The sequence below is a fragment of the Sinocyclocheilus anshuiensis genome, unplaced genomic scaffold (assembly GCF_001515605.1).
Source record: "Sinocyclocheilus anshuiensis isolate Anshui unplaced genomic scaffold, SAMN03320099.WGS_v1.1 scaffold581, whole genome shotgun sequence".
Lineage (NCBI taxonomy): Eukaryota > Metazoa > Chordata > Actinopteri > Cypriniformes > Cyprinidae > Sinocyclocheilus > Sinocyclocheilus anshuiensis.
This window is the reverse complement of record NW_015540886.1, coordinates 750,667-756,257: the sequence shown is the minus strand read 5'-3', so window position 1 is coordinate 756,257 and position 5,591 is coordinate 750,667.

Below are 5,591 nucleotides of genomic sequence, written 5' to 3'. Positions count from 1 at the left end.
ATCAACGGGACCTGAATTAACTGTTGTATAAAAGGTTTTAAAGGGATAGTTCATCCGAAAATAAAAATTGTCATTGTTTCTCACGCTCATGTTGCTCCAAACCTGACTTTCTTCAGTGGAACACAAAAGATATTTTGTCATATATATATATATATATTAGTGTGAAGAACATTTTAAGAACATTTTTTTTAAGATGTATATGCCCCGACTGCTTGCTGAACACTTCAGTGGTCCAGTTCTTAATGGAGCCATTGGTGGGAATAAACAACCTTTTTTTAACACTTCAGTGGTCCAGGCAGTCTACTTCTGGTTGGAAACTTTTTGTTTTATAGAAGAGTTTTACATCTTTCAGTGTGGGGAGACTTTGGCAGGGAGCTAGGTGTCAATGTGGTTTTGAAGTGAATTATACCTACTTACTGTGACAGAGAGAGTAAGAGAAAGTCAGAAAGAATGTGAGTTTTTTTAAGTTAAGTGACAATTCCTCTTGATTAAACTTCAGAGGGATTGGCATGGCACAGCGAAATAATGAGGATGACTCTGAGAGAACTTCATTGGACACCAGTGGTACACAGTTGTCAGATTGGGAGACGTGTGTTGACGTGAAGGAGTGCCAGATGAGGATTTTTTCCTCTGCTGTCAATTAATCAAGTAACTTCAACCAACTTTTCCATTTTCAGAGGGCATAAGTTACCTGGAGTTGTTTTATTTCCTATTTTATTTGGGTCACACTTTATTTTATGGACCAATTCTCGTTTTAGCAAAACATTAAAATATGACTTTTGCCTCAATAAACTCCTAATTTGCTGCTTATTAATAGTTTAGGTATTGGGTAGGATTTGGGATGTAGAATATGGTCATGCAGAATATATACTTTATAAGTACTAATAATCAGACAATATGTTAATTATAGGCATGCTAATAAGCATAAACTAAAGTATTACCCTTATTTGTAAGTTGTAATTTGTATCTCAGTTTAATAGTTATGTCAAATGACTATTTAATAGACTTTTCCAGTCTATTTTTAGGTCTTATATGAGTTCCACATAAAGGCGGGGAAGAACCATTGGCTGTATCCCAATTTGCATACTTCTAGAATTTCCATACTTTTAGAATCTACCAGAAATTATTTGCATTATAATTTGGAATGCACTAATCCCAAGCTGGCTTACTATATAGGAGGAACGTATGCAAATCGGCATTAACTCATGCATAAACCTGCCAATCACAATTCTTAGGTATACAAACATGTATTCATAATTAATCATAAGGTGAATTGTAGCTAGTTATATGAATATATGTATTAATGTTTTAGTTGTTATTTATATAAATACATATGCTTCTAAATAATATTAATAATAGTTATAACATGAACAACACAATAACAATAATATTGATTTATTATTGTTGTTGTTGTTTTTGCTGTTGTTTTCTAGGGCTAACAGGTTTATTCATCAAATAAAATATGTATTTATTATTTCAATAATAATGATTATGAGGAGGATAATAATAATAATATCTTATTATTATCATTATCTTCATCATCATCATCATCATCATATTTTATAGGTTTAACTTAGGTTTACTCCTCAAAAACAGTTTATGCACCCGCAAGAGTACATGTACCACTGTCTGGGGAGCGCTGTGTTAAATCAAGAAACATTTTGTGTATCTACTTAAGGTAAAAACCTGTAAATGTTTGCATTTGTGAGTGTTTAGGGAAGCAGAAAAAGAGTGTAGGATGAATGGACAGTTGTTCTGTCTGTTCTCTCAGACATTGTGTCTATATTGAAGCCACTGGCTTTGTCTCTCTCAAGCTTCATTACACTCCTAAACACACACATCGAATACAGGGGTGCCGACACAGAAATTCTCAGTGTTTTCTGTGCGAGCCAGGGTCTGGTTTGTCATTTTCACATTGTATCAAACACTGAAGGAACAATCATGTTTTGACTGCCAAAATGCAATGCCTTGCTTATCGGGACTTGACAGCTGTCCTGTCACACGTTCATCTGAGCGGCTCCAGTCGCTGACTCCAACACTCTGAACCTTATTCTTTCCAGCTTGTTTGTTTTTTTCCACCTTCTCTCTCTCCTTTTCTGACGGTCTCTCTTTCTCAGCAGTGGGCAAGCAGGTGGGCGTTCAGACAGGTACTTTTCCCCAGTCTAGTAATTACTCATTCTGCTCTGACAGCGCATCTCACACTTTGTGGTTCATTTTCACAAGGCGCTTGCAAGGAATTATGGAAGCGTTAGTCCCAACTGTGTGTGTGCGCATATAACACAAAGATGTCACTGCATATGACAGGTATTGTGATGATGAATGTTAAAAAGTACTGTGAGACCGCATGACTCATTAAAAGGTTACAGTATGCTGTTGTCACAGTGGGTCCGTAGCTATATGTGGCATGAATGACTCCGTAATAGTTCAACGTTTGGCCTGCAGTTAAATCTATAGTCTAAGATTTCGTCTCGACCACGGTCGTACACTTTTACCTCAGTGCTGTTTTACACACGTCCGACTAGATTAAACATCTGACTACAGGAATCTGCCATTTATGATCCTGCAAATACTTTGTCCACGGCCCAAATTTATCATCATCTGACATAATGAAAGCTGCTCGGCTATCATATTAATGCTTTAGCATATATCACAGGAGGGGTTTTGCTTTTAAAACGCTGACATTTACATGAGGTTAACAGATAAAGCGGCTAGTCAGAAATGCTTTGGTGTATTCCAGTTGTCACACTCCGTATTTTAATACACATACACACAAACACACATACACAATGAAGCAGTGTTTTTTATTATGGATATAATGTATGCACTCTGACCTCATTGTTATGCAGAGTGGGTTTATATTATTGTGTGGACTCTTCAAGTCCAACAGAGAAACTGCAGAGAATGCTAGCCGTGGGCCACTGGAGTGCTTTTCCGAAGAGAGGAAATAGAAATGATAATAACGCACAAGAAAGATGGAGCCAAAAACATGGCACGGCTAAACTAATTGGTGGAGTAGGGATTTGTTATGCGCATACCATGCATAATTCTATTATTCCACATTAGGAAAGGAGCATTGCATTATTACAGGAAGCAAGCTTGGAGTTCTCGCACACAGACATGATGAAATCTTGTGAACATTGGCCTAATATGTGAAACGGACTAATTATATGATGTGATGTAATATTAATAAATATTCAGAGTGTGTTTCTGACGCGGCCTTGATCATGTATGTTCACGTTGTGAGGTTTGAGGGATATTAATGAGAAGAAATGTTCACTTTGAAACTCAAAAAAATGGGATTTTGAACTTTAAAGAGCTAATCAAATTTTATTGCTATAGATTGATCTGTAAAGTACATTTAAAGGAGATTTTTTTAGATACTTATATCGTAGAAACTGGCCTTTTTTAGACTCATATCTCATGCCATGAGTTTCTCAGAGGATCTGAAAATATGCCCTTTTTAACTAACCACAATCTCTTTTATCCCTTCATTCTCCTTCCTGCACCTGCTATTTCATACATTGGTTTTTAACCCTTAGAGACCTCCTGCAACAAAATCGCAGTAGTTATATATATTATATAGATATGTATCTATATAGATAGATATATCATTTTTTTATAAATATTGTTAACAATTATGGGTAAAAACAAGGAATTATATACCTACAAGTTGTGTAAAAGATACATTATTTAATGTTGCAGATATGCTACTATGGGTCTGCAGTTTTTTTATCGTTATTCACACTAAAGGGTCCATGAAGAAAGAAGATAGATAAATATTCCAAATGTTTTTGACAAGGCCTAATAATGGCTTAATGACAGAGGGCTGCTCTAAGATAAAATTGCCTACGTTTTACTGGGAAGGTCAAAGGAACTGCCCTGTAGTCTCTAGGCATGCATTTTCAGGTACTTTACCAGGGGTGAGAATGGGTGTGTTGATATCCAGCCGAAGAGCAATCAACCATAACTTCAGGTTAGAGCAGGCTCAGAAGTTGGGAATATGTGGAAAGTCACCACTCCCGAATGAGTTCGCGCGAGAGAACGTAATATTTTAGTTTTAAGTCGGTTTGAACAATCCGGATAAGCGCAAGTAAGTACCATTTTGATTAGCCATCGTACCTACAATGTTTGTGCACTGTGTAAACAATGAGTGACGTATACGCACGAGAGATCACTTCCGGCGCTTGCGTAAACTACGCCATGTTTTTTTACTCTCATGTATTTTGTTACCATTGCCATGCATTATACGACTGATAGACTGCAACGGTTAAAGTTTAAAATCATCATGTGTGTTCTACTGAAGAAACAAAGTCACCTACATCTTGGATGCCCTGGGGGTAAGCAGATAAACATCACATTTTCATTTTTGGGTGAACTATCCCTTTAAGAGGTCTGCTCTGACAAACATTTCCTGATAAAACCCTCAGTTTGCTGGGAAGGCTTCTTAGAGTCACTTGTATTTGTATACTATGTGTAATTATAACAGTGACTTATTTTGCACCCTTGAAAACCCCTTGTCACAATTTTGCAATGTTTTTTATGATGATTTTTATAACTTGTGTTTTTCTAAATGTTTCCTAAAAGGTAAACATTCTTCAATAGTATATTTGATCAGAATACACTAAAAGTAGTAATATTGTAGAAATAATATTAACAATGTTGAAAACAGCTGTGCTGCTTAATATATTTATTTTACATTTATTTCAGGATTCTTTGATGAATAGAAAGTTTTTTTTTTTTAAAGCATTTATTTTAATTAATTTGACTTTACTGAACAATTTAAAGGGGTCATATGATGCGATTTCAAGTTTTCCTTTCTCTTTGGAGTGTTACAAGCTGTTCGTGAATAGATAAGATCCCTGAAGTTGCAAAGACTAAAGTCTCAAAACCAAAGAGATATTCTTTATCAAAGTTAAGACTCTGCCACACCCCCCTAAAAAGGCTCATTCTATCACGCCCCCACATATCTAGGTCACTATGTGGGAATATTTGCATAATGCAGGTTTTGAGAGGAATCGGATCTGAAGATTCGAAGTCAACCTGATTAGAACTGATTTCAAATTTTATCATTTATACTTTATCAATGGTCGCCCACACAAGGTTATTACGTTCGCGTTTGGGAATGTTCCTTCTCAATGAGAGGAGAGGGAAGAGAGGGATAGGATGAAATCAGTATGAAAGCGCGAAAGATAAAGTTCAGATGTAACTGATCAGGTCACTTTAACACTTCAAACACTGCAAACACTCTGCATTTAAAACTACACAATGCTACGTGCTAACCGCTAGTCCTCAATGCTACTAGCTTTGCATATGCTCCAATGCAAAAGCGTTAGCTTCAGTTAGCTTAGCTCATGCATGGCAGATTTACTGCAATTAATTCACTGTCAATGATATCTCGGCGGATATCAGCACATATTTATACAGACAAAAACACGTGGATTTAACCACAATTTCACTTGATGATCAATCCACGCGTTTTTGTCTGTATAAATATGTGTCAATGATATCAGCACATATTTATACAGACAAAAACGCGTGGATTTAACCACAATTTCACTTGATCAAGATTTCACAATTCTCCCAAAAATAAA